This window comes from Lygodium microphyllum, chromosome 25 (genome assembly GCF_053477565.2).
Source record: "Lygodium microphyllum isolate KBCC chromosome 25, Lygodium_microphyllum_v1.1.10, whole genome shotgun sequence".
Classification (NCBI taxonomy): domain Eukaryota; kingdom Viridiplantae; phylum Streptophyta; class Polypodiopsida; order Schizaeales; family Lygodiaceae; genus Lygodium; species Lygodium microphyllum.
The window spans coordinates 55796180-55814636 of NC_141159.1; the positions used below are offsets into that span (position 1 = coordinate 55796180).

General features: G+C 41.6%; 1 protein-coding gene and 1 pseudogene across 5 annotated transcripts in view; one reads left to right on the top strand and one right to left on the bottom strand.

Moving 5' to 3' along the window:
* Positions 1 to 18457, bottom strand: part of LOC148014241 (uncharacterized) — an 84820-nt gene that overhangs the window by 18072 nt on the left and 48291 nt on the right. The window lies entirely within an intron of this gene.
* LOC148014242 (uncharacterized) lies at positions 7508 to 12985 on the top strand (annotated as a pseudogene).

Here is an 18457-nt window from a genome sequence, read left to right on the forward strand (position 1 = left end):
CTGATAATGCCAAGGGCTTTCCAAACTTACACAAGAAAGGGCTGCAAAAAACACAAGAAAGTTGAAACGATTTCCGATGAGTTATGGTAGCTTCTAGGTCCATGAAAAAAGCTTCAAATTGACCGGAATGACATTACAATGTGTCATGCAAGCAAAAGTGCATCAGCAATAGAAATTAGCATAAGCTTGGCCACTCTGTTCAACATAGCCCTAGCTTGCTATTTTTCTTCCTTTGAAACAAGCTTCGAAACAACCAGCAATTCATTCTATAGAAAATTGTCTTTTAAGCTATAAGCATTTGGGTGCCAACAAGACTTCATGAAGCCAACCTTCCTTCTTAGCAAGGGTGGTAATGACCTGATTATACACTAATTACAATAGCACTAAGATTCAAATAAGTATAAATGCAAATGTTCACCACTTAATGTTGGACAATGGACATCTTGTTGTCCCAAAGCTAACACCGCTTGCAAAATATCTTTATCTTTCATTGCTAAAGAGTACATTGAGATCCAACCTAATCTCCTTCAATCTTCAATACAACTCGCTATCCATAGCAACCGACAAGGCTTCAAAGCAATCCGCCCCTTGGTTTGCTTGGAGGTTGGCCTTCAGTTTGCTCCTTGAAAGACAAATTGTGCCCCTAAATATTGGCTAGCTTGCCTCTTGAAATTCTTTAAAATCAACAAATTTCAACCATTGAATTTCAAGTTCTAGTCCCCCAATTTCTTCACACTCTGGCTAGGGTGGCTGTAAACCCTAATTTCTGTTGTAAATTAGGGTTTACCAACAAAAATTCTTCAATTCCACCCTCTCAAACTGAATTTAGCTAAGATCTCGAGGGAAGTTGTGAATTTGCTTGAAAAATAGAAAGGAAGCTGGAGAGAGAAATTTCAAAGTTTCGTAGCCAAAATTGGTTGAGATTTAGTGCTGCCCACTAGTTGTGAATGTTCGATTCGCTACAGCCCAACATCAACAAGAGCCTCACATGCTGTCACCTGCTTGTGGACAACCTGCAGGAGCTGTCACTTGCCTCCAATGGCCTCCTAATGACGAAGGGGTAGCTCTTTGACAACCTTCAATGGCTGGCCGATCACCAATGGCTGGAAATTGGCAATTGCAGCTCTCTTTCCTCTCCTAACATCCACCATGCTAGAATGAGGTTCCATCAGCCTCTAACAGCCCTTTCCCATCTTGCATGGCAAGGTTTTGCCAAGTGGCAGCCTTCTATTTGCATTTTTTAGAAAATTTCAGCCCAATCAAATTAGTTTTCAGAATATTAATTCTGAAAATTAATTTGATTATTACTTCTTGTTCAAAAAAATTAACTATACCAACCAACCACTAAATTGGCTAGCATATCATCAACAATACATGCAATCTTGAGCATTTATTAACCCTTGGACTGGTATTAATTGCCCAATCAAATTAGTTTTCAGAATATTACTTCTGAATATTAATTTGATTATTACTTCTTGTTCAAAAAAATTAACTATACCAACCAACCACTAAATTGGCTAGCATATCATCAACAATACATGCAATCTTGAGCATTTATTAACCCTTGGACTGGTATTAATTGCCCAATCAAATTAGTTTTCAGAATATTAATTCTGAAAATTAATTTGATTATTACTTCTTGTTCAAAAAATTTAACTATACCAACCAACCACTAAATTGGCTAGCATATCATCAACAATACATGCAATCTTGAGCATTTATTAACCCTTGGACTGGTATTAATTGGTTAGTTAATGCCTAGTTTCTAATGCGACCACTGACATTAATAGGTAATAAAATGATCTAGACCAAAATTTGTTACTAGATACCACCTAGTACCTATCGAGTACAACTTATAACAACTTTTATCTTTTGAGGAAAAGTTCATTGTTTCCTTTTTTCATATTTCTCTCAACCAATAAGCTATCCATATTTAAACCCAAACCAGAATTGTCATCCTGCACGTAGAATACATCATTTAAGTCAGTGTTATCTTCTTGCTTGTCAGCACGTTCTACCATGAAATGACCCAATTTTCCACAAGATAAACAATGGCCTGCAAATAGTTGCCATTTCAATCAAAACCTTAAAAGGATACAAGCTCATGGAATTAATGTGTAGCCAATTAGGATGCTTCCTTCCAATGTCCCAAAGAGTGTATATTTGGTTCCTATTTGTTGCACAAACACTTAGGGAAACTAAAACCTTTCCAACTACAACCATGGCATCGGTCAAGCAACCAATGTACACTTGGGCAGCCTTCAACCTCCATCCAAATATGACATTCTTGCTTAAGTAATTGCTAAAAGTCAAGTCATTGGCCTCCAAGGGACAATATGGACCAACGTTCTATCAAAGAACAAGGGAAGCTTGCTCAAGAACATAGTGCATTGACAAGTTGATGTAAGAATGACCTTGTAAAATCCTCTACAACCCGCAAAAATCTCCGAAAATCGCATGCAGCCACAACCTAATTGAGTATAACACGGGAATTCTAGCAATGAAAAACAAGATAACACCTCTTTCATGAAAAGAAGAAAAAGATATCAGCAGCTTCTTCATGTCCACATACATATCAAGAACATAGTTACCATTGAAGTTTAAGATTAATTTTTATTGTGTTCCACATATTCCCCAAGTAAAGTTCTGTAAAGTCCAACAAATGTTCCCAATCTTACTCTTGAGAACCATCCAAATGATGGGCAACTTGGGCATAAGATAACATCTCAATCATTTAGAAAGCGAGGCATCAACATCACGCACAAGGTCTTCAATATGCTTGCTTCCTTTGACTACCCACTCAGAATCAGAGTGTTGTGTACTATCTCTTTCTCATTTATATCCAAACCCAAATTTGCCACCATTGAATCAAGAAAGGATGTATCCAAGGCTACCATAGACACACATCTACAAATCACTCCATCAATCCCTATGACAAGTGCAGCCCTATTTGCAGATCATATTTGGGACGCCTTGCAAACTTGTTGCACCTCCACGCCTTGCTCTACTTATCTCACCTATGTGTAGTACTACCACGCCTCAAATTTCTCTCTCTAAGTACGAATCAAAAGTCAATTCTAGCTCAAGTACGGAATGAATCTTTAGTCTTCTCAACAAGAAGATTTGTTTTTTTTAGCATACCCACTTCAAATACATCAAAATAACCTATAGAACTCCAAGATCCATAACTTGAATCCCAAGGAGAAGTGGGTTTCTTCCATTTTTAAAAGAATGAGACAAAGCAATGTACTGTAAAGGCCAAGTCGTGAAACACTTGTTTCACTCCAATCAAGATTCTCACCATCTAAGAAAATTCTATTAGTAGAGTCCGAGGAAACTCAAAGGCCTTATCTACTTAGGGATATAGCATCCAATTCCCACTTCCTAAAAAATTGTTTGTCCAATCGATCCTACTTTAAGAAGAATGTACATGGGTTTTTTATCTCAAAAGACAATATATGTCAAGTCAATTCTATTTTTGAAATGGCAAAGGAGATGTCTCCATGTACAATACATATAGAATCAAGATATTCATGAATAAAGTATTCATGATTCCTATCACGAATTATTGCCAATCCCAAATTTTTACTTTGCCTACTATTGAGAAATATTCATTATGAGAATAAGGATTCTCGTATTTGTAACAATCTTGCCATGGCTTGTACTCACATACCTACAAAGATAGATCCAACTTTGAGACTCCCAAATCAATCCAACCAATTCATAAACCCAGTAGTTTTCAGCGTCTCAAAGAATTGTTGATTCTATGATGTGGCAAAGGGTTTAACATACAAGCTAATCCATCTTTTCTTAAAGGAACTAGGTTAATAACTATGGGTTACAGCAAACAAGATTTATTCTTTCTTGCTCAAGAAGCATCACTAATTATCAGTACTTATAGAAGGGAAAAGATTGTTTATAGTAATGCAGTTCTATTTGCTTTACCTAGACAACATGTGGTGGCAACTTATCTAGATAATGCAATTGAACATAGTTCAGAGTACAAAATATTTTTTCATAAGATAGGAAAAGCTATTTGAAAAAGATTATGGTAGATACTCCTACCACATATTCTTTGTGACTGACTTGCTACTAATACACTAAAGAAGCAATTTTATCACTTACCCAACTAGTATTTAGAGTCCTTAAGAACCGAATCAATGAGTATGGGACTTGTGATCCCTATGCGCCTATCTACAGGTTGTTGCCTCAAACCTTGCATGCTTATCTCCACATCAGCCCTAATCCTATACTACAAGTCCTCTTTACAACTTCCCACAATTTGTTCATGACACTTGCAATCCCAATCACGATCATATCCTATCGTTGCCTAGAGTCATTACAAACCTATCATCCACAAACTAGTCACCACACTATAGGTCCTTCCTCTCTCTCTCTTTTTTTCGTAAACCTTCCTCTCTCTCTCTCTCTCTCTCTCTCTCTCTCTCTCTCGTAGCATACTTGCACTGGGGTTGGTTAACATGCTAGTTACTTCACTTCTATATGAAGCAAAGATATGGGGCTACAGCTTGTACCACAAGCACCTATACCCACTTGCTGACTATACCAAAGAAGAGCGATTATTATGAGGTCGAGATAGCATGGAGAAACTATTGATCATAATGATATCATGTATGATTTAGGAGTAAGCCCTCAATCCCACATTCTATTGCTAGAGTAGAGTTGGGACAGTGTTGATAGCGATCAAGACACCCTTTTCAACACAGATTTTCTTCCACAAATCATGAGAACTTCCATACTAAATTAAACTGACCTTCCTCTTCACGAAAAAGTAGCGGGACATTGTTTTACACATAATAATGATAGCACATATGATTAGGAGTAAGCCCTCCACCCCACATTCTATTGCTGAAATGGAGTTGGGGGCAATGCCTATAGTCATGGAAGCACTCTTTCCAAGAATGACTATCTTCCCTAAATTACGTGAGCTCCCATACTAAACGAAACTAACCTTCCTTTTCAAGGAAAAGTAGTGGGACCATGTTTTACACTGAGTACAACCAATAAATGCATAAATAAATAATAACTTGAAAGTTCTACACAATACCTCTTTGGGCTATATTTCCCTCCATAAAGAGATAAACAAACATTGACTGGCCTTAAATTTCCTTTCGATACTTCCTTTCCCATTAATTTCAAAATTGGATTAGACATAGCTCCAAGAGGTTAGAGAAATTTCCAAAAACAAATTGCAACAAAGGCAAAGCTTCAAGAGGTTAGAAGACCAAGCTGAGAACTTGGAACTTGTCCAACTTCCTTCAACTAAAATTCCACCAATTCCCAACAAATTTAAGCACAATCAGCACAATTCTAGAACATGGTGGTGTGTGCAAGTAGCAATCCTAAAACTCAGTTTGCCCCTTGATTTGAGTACCAAGAGAGTCCAAATTGAGTGTTTTCCATGTACATGCAAATCAGCCCTGTTGTAGACTACCAAATCTCACCCACTTTGCTATCCATTAACAGGTCACCAAGATTTTGAGAGTAACACTTCAGATTCAAAATTTGAGGTCTAAAACATCAATTTCCATCACTAGATTGCACATGCATCAGGTATATAGAGCAAAGAAGAGAAACTTCTCCAATTTGCTACTCCAAAACAATGACTAGCAGTAACTTCCAAAACAAAAGCAATCCCAAAAACAGGTTGCCTGATATAAAAATGAACCCCAAATCAGGTTGTATACCCTTGATGGTGCATTAAACGCTACCTTCTGCTGCTGAAAAGCACTCCACAGCTGTCAGCTCATCAGAATTGCTCCCCCAACTCCTGATGAAGGTCCCAATCAGGATGCCTATGGCTTGTTAGGATTTTCCTACTACCAAACAACCTAGATTCAGGTTCAGCTTCTGTCAATTGCTACAAAATTACCTTTAGCTGCAGTCTCAGTCCCCAGAACTGACCAGTACGGCCCTCTCCAGCCCTGCATGACTCTAAACATGGCTATATGCGAAGTGGCAAACCCGCTGGTGCAAAACTCGGCCACTAGACAGAATTTCAAGCCCATAATAATTCAGCAAGTTAAAAAATGCATGGTCCTCCCCAAACTCTGGCCAGTACACAGCCCTGATTTAAAATCTCTAGACACGGCTGTATGCGAAGTGGCAAACCCATAGTGACCGGAAACGGCCGGAACAGCCCCCCAGCACAAGGAATCACCGTCCCCGGCACGTATCCATCGTGGACCGCATTTTCAATTGATAGAACGTTCCATGTCCCATTTCAGACAGGAACTCTGCGTTCCCTGTCTGAAACGGGACAGGGAACGCCATGTGGCACAACTTACCTGCGGCCGGCTGCCCGCTGATCCCGCCTAGACGATCTGCAACCGTGTCCTGCTCCCGCTCCAAATCGCCTGCGCCCGCTCCAGTTCGGCTGCATCTTGCTCCCAACTGCCTTCTTTCTCTTCCTTCTTCTTTCTTCTCTTCCTTCTCTTCTTTCTCCTCCCACCTCCAACCTCTTCCTTCTTCCTCCTCCTCTTCTTTCTCTTCTACCTTCTCCCTTCTCTTCACTTCTCCCTTCTCTTCTTCCTTCTTCCTTGAACCTTCTCCCTTCTCTTCCTTCTTCTCCTCTTCTCTTGAGTCTTCCTTCTAAGTTCTTCTCCAAGTTCCAAGTTCTCCTCTTTTCTTCTTCTTCTCCCTTCTCTCCTTTTCCCTTCTCTCTCAACTCTTGAGTGAGTCTTCATTCTTGAGCCTTCTCCCTTCTCTCGAGCCTTCAATTTTTCCTTCTCTCGACTCTTGAGCCTTCAATTTTCAGCCTGAAATCATAAATGGCTTCATCTTCCCGCCCCGCTCATCGGGTTTGTGGTTGAGGAAGAAGGTCCGATGATTGGTCATGGTGGGAAGAAGTAAATGCTGACCGCCCTTCGAGTGGTGGAGGATCTCACCCATGGACTTGCAAGCTTTGCCCATACAAGCGAACTAGTGGAGCAAACAAGGTAAACCATTGAGCCGAGCATTTGTATTTCAAATTTTTATTGATTTTAATTTTTCAAAGTTACTTAAATATTAGAATATGGAATACCAATTGCCACTTGTTCCATTTTAATATTTATGCATAATCAAGTCGGAGCTCATCTCCTACATGAGCCAAATTCAGAGGTACAGTTTTGTCTGAATGTGACCTTGGAGAAGCAAAGGGAGCTTCGTGACCGTGCAGCAGGTCAACAAGCTTATCTTGCATCTAGACCACGACGTGTTGCAGTTGACCCTGCAACTTTTATGACACCATCACCATCATATGTATCTAGAGCAGGGTCACTATCAAAAAGTGCTACCTCCACACCTACTGCAAGCATTGCATCCGCCATGGCATCAACAATGCCACACGTTGCACGAAGACAAGGCACACTTGATGCTAGTTGGGATCCCAAGAAGAAGGAAGAGGTGGATACATCAGTGGCACGCTTTTTTTATCATGACCACATTCAATTTCGTGCAGCCAGATTAGAGTATTTTAAATTGATGTGCAAGAAGATTGGTGAGTATGGCCCTTCGTATGTACCTCCATCATCAAAGACCTTACACACCACTTTGCTCGACAAGGAAAAGCACCTTATTGAGCAAGCAGCAGTGACTAGGAAGAGCATGTGGGCGAAAAATGGAGTTTCCTTGATTGCTGATGGTTGGAGTGATACATGCAAGCGATCCATTCATGGTATGGTTGCTTATTCGCGTGGGGAAATGTATTTCATATCTTCACATGATGCATCGGGGACAAGAAAGTCAGCAGATGTACTTGCAACAGAGTGGGTTGGCCCAGAGCATGTTGTGGGATTTGTTGTAGATGGAGAGCCCGCAAATAGAGCAACAGGAGCTATTATTCAGGGATATTATCTACATATCACAATTTCATATTGTATGGCTTATTGCTTGAACAACCTACTAAAGGATATTGGTAACCTGTCATGGATTGCACTTGTCATAGAGCAAGGAGCTCAAATGGTTAACTTTGTTTTGAATCACCCGTTTCTTCGCCATCACTTCTCTTTGCGGTCGAAGAAGACACTTTTAAAATACTCCGATACCAGATTTGCCTTTAACTTCTTGATGCTAGGCAAGTTAAGAGAATGCAGTGGTGCCTTGCGACAATTATTTCTTAGTGATGAGTTTACCTCATCAACATTGGCAGATACTCCTACGGGTATCTTATACTTAGAGAAAGCAAATTACTGCACTTTTTGGGATGATGTACAGCGGATAGATGCTACGGTATCACCTATTGTACATTTATTGAGGGTTATGGATGCTATGCAGCCTTGCATTGGCAAGGTATATGAGGCTATGGATAGGCTGAATGAAAAGTTACAGGAGTTGGCACCAAATGATGAGGCGTATGAGGAGATACACCATTTAGTTGTAACGAGGTGGAACTTCTATAGCTCACCCATACATACAGCTACATTTGTTATGGAACATGAGTTCCAGGGCAAGGGTCAAGAGAATGACACTGAGGATATGGATGCATGGAGACTTATATTGTCTCATCTAGTGCTTGATCATGGCACTAGACGAAAGATCAAAGATCAACTTTCATGTTATAGGACCTTTCGGGGTTCTTTTGGTTGTGGGGATGCACAAGAGGATCGCTGTAAGATTGGGGTAGCTTTGTGGTGGGAGGACTATGGTTCGGATGGTCCTGAGTTGCAGCAACTAGCCATCCGTATTTTGAGTCAGTCAGTTAGCTCCTCTTGTTTGGAGCAATTGTGGAGTACATACGCTCACATTGCTTCAAAGAAGAGGAACCGTCTTGGTGTGGAGAGAGCAAACAATCTAGTATTAATTAGTGCTAATTTGAGGATGTTATGTAACAGTATGACAACAAAGCCCGATCCATTCACAGAGTGGGAGATGCAGCAAGAAGAGGAGACACATGCTGATGTTGAGGGAGATGCAACAATTCATGGTACACATGATGATGAGGCTGGCCCTTCAGGAGTGGCTAGAGCAACCTCAGATCATGATCATGATATTTGATTTAGTTTACTTATCATGAGTCTCATGATACATGACACATTTACATTATATATGATATTATGATCATTGATGACAGTGTTACACTTGGGCTATTGACAGTTGTGCCATGCCGATATTATAAAGTTAAAACTAAAAATGATTTGTCCTTGTGGATTATATACCTTGGTTTTAAGTTTTAACACTCCAAAGTCCACATGGATTATGAGTGAAATACTAATTTTTTTTCATGAATTTTAATTTTTTAAATGCTGTTCTCGTTCCCACGTCCCCGTTTCCTAGGTTTGGCGTTCCCGTCCCCGTCCCCGTCCCCGTTCCCGTTCCCCATTTCATGTTTCTATGGGCAAACCTGACCGTCCAAAACTCAGCCTCTAGACAGAATTTCAATCCTATCATAATTCAGTAAGTTAAAAAATACATGGTCCTGCCCAAACTCTTGCCAGTACACAGCCTCGATTTAAAATCTCTAACCTCTTTGAAACTCAAAAGTGTTGAAACTTTCCACAAACCTTGGCCCAATAGACCAAGATCTATCACAAGCACCAATTGGCACCTATAGGCTATCTGCAACAACTTCTTGTGAGAGTGCACAACAAAACAAGGAAAGTGATTTAATTCCCTAATCCCCATGACACTAAAAGTCATTCCCAAGGGACCATTAAATGTCTCTAACCAAGATCTATCCTGAGCATCCAATGGCACCTATCTACAACAAGTTGTGAGACTGCACAACGGAAAGAGGAAAGTGAACACGGAGAGAAGTAGACAAAGAGAGGACGCAAGAGAGAGGACTGATGTGACTGCAATGGCTGAAGGTACCAGGCTGCAACAATCAACCCCAACACGTAACTCTAGACATCAATGTGGGCACCAAACAATAGCAAGGAGATGAGAGAATAGGGCTACCTGATCACAAAGGATCGACGATGGATAATGAGTGGAAGGGCAGGCCGCCTATATATAGGCATAAAGTGACAAAACCCTAAATAGGACCAAAGGTGCCTAAAAATAAATGCACTAATGTGCCCTCCATCTAAAGTGCCTAAAGCACATGAAATGACAAGCAAACACAATGTTGGAGCTCCTATTGTCCTTGTCTGACTCTAACTGAGGCTCATTAGCAAGAGATGACTACACAAGGCACACGACTGCTAACACTTCTACCATTGTGCCCAATTGCCCAAGCTACAGTTGTCTGTCAACATGACTCACATTCAACTTAATCTAACAAGTACCACACACACCCACAACCTAATTGTTCTAAGAAAAATTCACAACCCCCTAATACCAAAGATACTCCTAACTCGCACTGACCTCTCCACAACCAGCAACAAAGAGCAAGAAGGATCATTGGTTTCTCACCGATGACTATTTGGATGAGCATACATGGCTTAGATATGGACTGCCTCCCTCCTTTTGGCTACAATCTTAAGTACGCTACAGTTTCTCTCTAGGATTGAGACAAAGAGGACATGGATCCACCCACCACTCCCTCTAGGATGGAGGATGGAGTTTTATCATAGTCACTTCTTGCACCTCTTTGATGATGGATTCACTATTCAGCCACAATCCGTGCACATCCAATTTCTCCCATGCCATATGGTTTGCTATCGGGCACATTTGCACCTCCTCCCACAAGCTACGAAGGGAGACAAACAAATCAACAGCAAATCCCCAAGCAAAGGATAGGATTAGCCAGCTCTATAACCAAGAGCATGAGAAAAAGAGCACAACATATGCAAATGTATAGTATACTATGATATGCCAAGATAGTACCACCACCAATTTTGCAACGGCTTTGGACATCTTAGCCATGTCATGGAGTACAAGGACCAAAGATACGTAGATCTCTTTCAGTTGGAGCTCCAAAGGCACCACACAACACTACCACATGGTTGTCACGTACAACAAATGCAATATGGTATGGTACTATAAAATACATTACGAAATGGTACCTTAAGGTTTTTCAAGGTACGATACGATAGAAATATGTTATTCTCTCCTAAAAGCTACTTAAAACAAAATCTATTTTAGAAAAATATTAAAAAGTTACTTAAATCCCAGACAACATAGTCCTATGAGAAAATCAAACTAGTTTAAGAAGCATTTAACTCATCCCAAAGAGTGGAGCAACTAAAAAAGAAGTATGAATTAAGTCGGTACCTTATGGTACTTGTATATAAGGTACGATACCTATAGTACAGTAGAGTACGAACCCTTTCGTATGTGGTGCTAGTGCAACTATACACTACCACAAGATAGTAGACCAACTCACCCAAAGTGACCTACACAGAGTATAGATAGCCTTTCTCCACAAATTAAACCCTATAGATACTATTAGCCCAGCAAAGATAGTGCCACCCTACCAAACATCCTCCACCCCACACTACTTAGTCACACTAGACAAATCCATTACACACCACCAAGCATGACACCTTGTCTACCAAGACCACGACCAAGGGCACCATACCGCAATCACATTAGAGCCATCATTGCGAGACACCACTCACTCAACACCAAGCACATCAATCAAGAGGTTCAAGTCCACATCATAGTTGACATCATGTCCGAAGCTTGAGATGAGCTACAGCCTCCAAGCATTTACACATACAACTCCAAATGTACCTTGCAACTTTCTATAGTCTCCACTAAAGTTCCTTAACCACTAGTATTAGACTAGGACTTTCCTTTGGCTGCACCGATTTGAGATAACAATAGACATGCATGTACCTACAGTCCACCCTACACCATCACTCGCCTTCTGCGCCCTGTCCATGTCCCGCCCCGCCTTTCACCTTGTGACACGACCTGCCTCCCACCTTGTGACACAACCCTATCACTTGCCTTCTATGCCCTTAGCCTATCCGCCGTGCATCCACCCTGTACATAGGGCCTACCCTGCACTCTACCCACCTATACCTAACCTACATTACCGAAGTGCACCTCGCCCTCATCCTCCCAACCTGTCCAACACCCACCTCGCCCAATACCAACTTGCCCTCTGTCCTCCTCGCCCACTGCCCTTCCGCCTACCTTCTATCCCCCCCTGCCCCGCGCCCACCCCCCCCCCAAACTCTTTGTTGTTTCCTGACCCACCACAGCTTTATCCCACTTCTGACAAATATGTGCCCTCTCCCCACCTTCGTCCTCGCCTTGTGCCCCCAGCCGAATGCTTGCAACCTCTATTTGTGTCATCACTAGGGGGACTATAGACAATCGCAAAACTTGAAATTACTCACCAACAATACAAAAAAAAACTAGACAACATTAATCAGGTGCAATGAGGCCTATAGACAATCGCAAAACTTGAAAGTGAAACTGAAGAATGGAGGAATGAGAAGACAGGCATGCTAACCGAAATCTAGCAACTAAAATAGAAGATTGTAACACTGAAGAGCACCAAATAAGGAGAGATCCATGAGGACCCAGTCACCACCATAAAGGAGGAAATCTCCGTGGCGGTGGATGCTAAGCTTGAGGCCATGCAAGAAGGGTGGGTAGAGGAAGTAAGGAAGAACATAAGAAAGGAGGTGGAAAAAGACAACCAAAGGGAGGAGATACAGATTGTAGACACCACATTAGAAGAAGAGACGATGAGACAAGCAAGGCGACTAAACGTACAAGTAAATGGCATACTCGACAAGGAGGGCTCGTTGCACAAGAAGGATGGTAAGAGCTTATGCAAATGCCTCAAATACAAATAGGAAGAAACACTCCCTTTACAAAAACTTGGAGAGTTGAAAAGGACCCACAAAAGCACATACTCATCTTGAGGTTTTGAGATGAAATGGAGAGGATTGCCTTCATCAGGAAGAAAGTCATACTATGTGGACTCCTAAGGAATCCTATCTACCTTGACAATGACCTTACCGAGATGCAGGTGAAACATAGACGTGCAAACATGCCCAAAATAATCCAAGCTAGGAAGGAGGGCAAGAAGGCGATGCATAGAGATGGCAGAGTCATTATTGTTGGCAAGGCAATTGAATAGGGATGCGTGGTCTATGAGATAGACACTTCAAAGATACGGATGATAGTATGAAACTCCAACAACTCGTTATGGACACACCCAATGAGAATGGAGGAGGTGATGGAGGATCATGAGCTGATTTTGATCACAAAGACACCAATGTCTCCAAAGCGGACTACCCAAAGTACAAGGATATGTATGGAAGTCCACATAAAAGAGCTGCATCAAACATCAAGGCACTTCTAGAGGATCAAGAGCAATGGTGGTATTGAGCAGGCAAGATCTACAAGATAGAGTCCACATCATAGCATGAGACCCCGACGTGCAATACATTTGGATCACAATAGAGATCTCGCGCAACCGGATGTTATATACTGGCTCTAGTACAGTAGATCATGTACTAGGCTCCATCGAGACAATGGAACTAGTTAAATCCTTCACCATCCCCCCCCCCAAGGGCCTAATCGAAGCAAACCATACCTACCTATCCCTCACCATATCCTTCTCCCCACACCCGCAAATGCCAACCATTTCCCATACCCAACCCACCACTTTCTATTTTAGGCATAAGCTAGCTGATATATACAACCGTCACCTATGTACTGGGCTCTCAAATACCTACCTATCCCTCACCATATCCTTCTCCCCACACCCACAAATGCCAACCATTGCCCATACCCAACCCACCACTTTCTATTTTAGCCATGAGCTAGCTGGCATATACAACCATCACCTATGTATTAGGCTCACAAAATTTCAGCATACTAACCCCTAGGGACACTCATCTCCCAAATCCCCTCCATCCACCCCTTGATGGCTCTCCAGAGCTTCCAGCACTCCACACACACTAGCAAACCCAACCGTCCTAGGACCATGCCTCAAAATAGGTGGTATGATGATGAGTGCAAAGAGCTATAAAAACACCTTTGGATCCAAAGAGGACTAGGGTCTATCACAAAAAGAGAAACCCGCAAACATATGAGGATTTTAACTCAACGTAAAGTACAAGCATATGAGGAGGCACAACATTAGGACCTGTACCATTTGTTCAAGAGTAGAGATGTAGCCACAACATGGCACAAATTACGAGAGCCACGCCAACCAATACCCATGAGTGATCCAAAAACATGGCACTCCTATGCAGAGGGACTATATGATGTACCACACCAACCACCAATCCCAAACCTATCAGTGCCTTGCCCCACCATATCTACCTTCTTCACACACGATATGGTGAGGAGAGTGATACAGCACCTACATCATGGAGAATCGATGGATCATACAAGTATACCGAGTGAGCACTTCCTTTATGAAATTGACATTTTGGCTCCTCTCCTTCCTTTTATGTTCAATAAGGCCCTACTATAAGGCTTCCTAGATTAGTGGACCATGCATACCATCATGCCCATCCACAAGTCTAGAGACCCCCTAGATCCAAGTAACTATAAAACAATCATAATGGACAAGACGTTGGCAAAGATATATGGGGCAATAATGGAGGCAAAGCTCACTGCATATACAAAGACAAGGAGATTAAGAGCAGTGGAATGAGTTGGCTTCAGATAAGGATTCTCTACACTTGACACTTGACCACATCTTCAGCTTGAGGAGCATGATTTAACAGGCAAAAATGAGAAAAAATAGACTCTATTGCTGCATTGTGGATTTCCGTAAAGCCTTTGATACGATTCCACAAGATAAACTCCTACAAAGTATATAGACATTAGAGATCCCATTGGACATGATTTGGGGTAGCTATGCATTAAATGAGAGAGTGGTGGGTCAAGTGAGATGCCCAGGAAGACTTTCCAACGCAATCTCTAGAACCATTGGAGTGAAGCAAGGATATCCTCTGTCACCTATACTCTTCAGTCTCTACATTGATGAGATTGAAGATCACATCACACGAGGAGGCGGCGATGGGGTGGAATTGGCAAGTGTATTGGTCTCTATTATTCTTTATGCTTACAATATTGTTCCGATCTCTGAATCACATGAGGATCTCCGACAGCATATCCAAGCCCTTGATGACTTTTGTACATGGCATGGATTGATGGTTAATCTTGGGAAATCCAAGATCCTAATCTTTCATGCATCGGCCCTAGTAAGGAGACCAATCTTCGCCCCAACAGTTGCACAAATGGAGGTTGTGGACTCGTATGTCTACCTAAGGGTGGTCACTTTCACTACATCTGCTAGGAGATACACCATGGCACAAGCAGCCAGAGACCGACTCATAGGAGGATACGCAACATTGGCCATGATGGAGATACAATGCCACAAGGCACACTTCCAAGAGCCTCACACATGGGAGTGGCTATTTGACACACTAGTCACACCAGCCATGATGTACGGTGCACCCATTTCGACCCGTAGCTTGGCTACATACTATGGACACACATTGAGAGACCACAAATCATCATGCTCTCAAGGATGATCTGCAGCAAACCATCGGTACTACATTAGATTACCAGAGCCAAGATTGTTGCATCCGCCATGATGATGGAGACCCTTTTTTAAACCATCATCTTCATACACAAAGTACAAAACCTACATCCAAATAGGCTACCTAGGAGAGCCTTCCAAGCCTCTGAGCAACTAGCTAAGGCAGGACGAGCCTTCATGGTATGCAAAAGTCAAGCAGTGGCTTACAATATATGGGATCAACACGGACCATCTGTCTCCTTGTCAGCATGACTCTCACTCCCCCTTCATACACCTCTCCCACATAAAGAGGAACTTGGCCATATAGCAAGACCTTTACTAGTTGTATATAGAGCATACATGGATTTTACCTCGGCAGCCACTCACCCCAAATATGTCATGCTACACAGACTACTACATGAAGACTACAACATATGGCTTTCATTGAGAGACCTGAATACCTATATACAAGATACATGGATTTGACCCTGGCAGCCCCTCGCCCCAAATATGTCATGCTACAAAGACTACTTCATGAAGACTATAACAAATGGCTTCATTGAGAGACCTGAATACCTAGATGTATACATGTCACATGAGAGACGAGTAGCCATTGGCCAAATCAAGATATCTTCCCACCAGCTTAAGATTGAGACTAAGAGAGTAACCCACATTCCTTCAATGAAGTGGATTTGCATGCTATGCCAAGAGAAGGTGGAGAGCCAAAAGCACTACATCTACAAATGCAGAGCCTATACCATAGTCTGAGCTAGGTACCCTCTACTATTTGGAGATGACATCTCTCTCAAACTGGTCATGGAGTCCCCACAAGAGCGCCACTTGGGCCAGTACCTAGTCGAGATTCAAAGGCTCCATACATCACTACTACAAGTTGCTACTACACAGAGAGGGGAATGTCAACTACAGCTGGCTGATTTCGTCCAAACTATGACCACACACATAGCACCCACACAGAGAGAGGTGAGAGTCCAAAGAGCCAAGGAGATCACAGTAACACGTTGCCCGCAAATAGAAGGGTATCAGACACATATACTACATCAAAGAGAGATGAGGGAGAACCACCAACGACACAACCAGTAACTGACAGAGTTGAGAGCCCAATCTAGATGCTACCCTCATACTACTTCATCCAAGATGTATCACATACTCTATCCACCAATCCTGTCTAACTGAAACTAGATATAGAAATATCATATGAACACACAGCTAGACATGCACTATCCTAAACTCCTATTGTATCCCTATATGAGCACTACTTTGGTTTTGTACATCACCTTAGCTTCCTTTCAAAGTATATCATTGACCATCTTTTAGCACGTCACATTTTGATATCCAATGACAACGAGCATTGTACATATTTTTATCTCATAGACCGATTTCGACCTCAAGAAACGTAAATCTCTCTCTCTCTCTCTCTCTCTCTCTCTCTCTCTCTCTCTCTCTCTCTCTTTCTGTGTCAAAAATGGTTAGAGATGCTACAAAATGGGAGGGCACAAGATGAATATGGGCTAGTCACAAAACATTTCTCACATGCTTGAGACATACTAGCACCCATGCTGGCACATACAAGATGAATATGGGCTAGTCACAAAACATTTCTCACATGCTTGAGACATACTAGCACCCATGCTGGCACATATGTTCAATAAAGCTGGTCAAACAATACTATGAATCCATTGTTTAAGAGTGGTGATTCTTTGATCCCTAGCGGCTGCAAGACTATCATGAACAACCATACTTTGGCAAAGATATATGGATTTATATTCAAACATGAACTTGTTAGATCGGAGATGGCAACTATCAGCTCAACACAATGTGTGTACACAATAGAGAAAGTGTGTGGTCACTGCTCAACACTTGATTAGTTCCAAAGTGTGTAACTCCAAGTACAAAGTACAACCCTTAAGCTTGTTCACACATGAAAGTGTGTAATGTGTGATAACTGATCAAACTGTGTAACATAAATACACAAATAAAGAGTAATATACCTTGGAAAACAAAACCTCTTATGAAGAGTAAAAAGTGCCCAACTGTCCTACTGTAGATCACCGACACTCCTATGTGAGCATACGCATGAGTAAAACCCAACAAACCCCCTCGAAGTGAAAAGTGATCACCATACAAGGATCATTCACCAAAGGAGATCAAATTTAAAGCATTGCAAAATGCTTCAAATTTGTCGCGAGGAAGAGCTTTGGTGAAGATGTTTGTCACATTATTGTTGGTAGGACATTAGATAAGGCTAATATCCCCTACATGTGGCCTCTCTCTGACAAAGTAGTAATATATCTCAATGTGTTTCGTGCATGCATGAAACACTAGGTTACCTGCTACTACGATGGTACTCTGATTGTCAATAAACAAAGGAGTAAGCTCCGTGACAAATACATCAAGATCAACCAAAAATCTTCTCAATCATACACATTCAATTGTAGTAGCGAAAGCCACCTTATATTCAACTTCACAAGACGATATGGCAACACAGGATTGTTTCTTGCTAAGCGAAGAAATGCAAGATGAGCCAAGAAAGAAACGACTTCCACTTGTAAAGTGATGAGAATCAAAATCTCAAGTCCAATCGAAATCACTATAAGCATGTAACTGCAACGGCCCCCCTTGGCATAAAGCAATCCAAGAGTCCTAGTGACCTGCAAGAAATGAAAAACAAGCTTCACAACTTGCCAATGTGACATATATAGGTTGTGAATATATCTGCCCAGGGTTGAAACTACAAACTAAATATATAGCCTTGTGTTGCATAAATAAATGAGACGTCCAACTACTGGAGTATATGTATGATTGCAAATTTGTCACTCTCATCATGCAAAGACAGCTTAAGTCTAGACTCCATCAGTGTACTTACCGACTTGCAATCCTGGAACCCAAATCTCTCAAGGAGTTTACAAATATATCTCGACTATGACAATCCAATGCCTCTAGTATCACGAATAAACTGAATGTCCAAATAGTAATGCAAAGGCCCTAAATCTAACATTTCAAAAGTTTGCTACAAATTTTTCGTAAATACTGAAATCTGACCAGCATGTG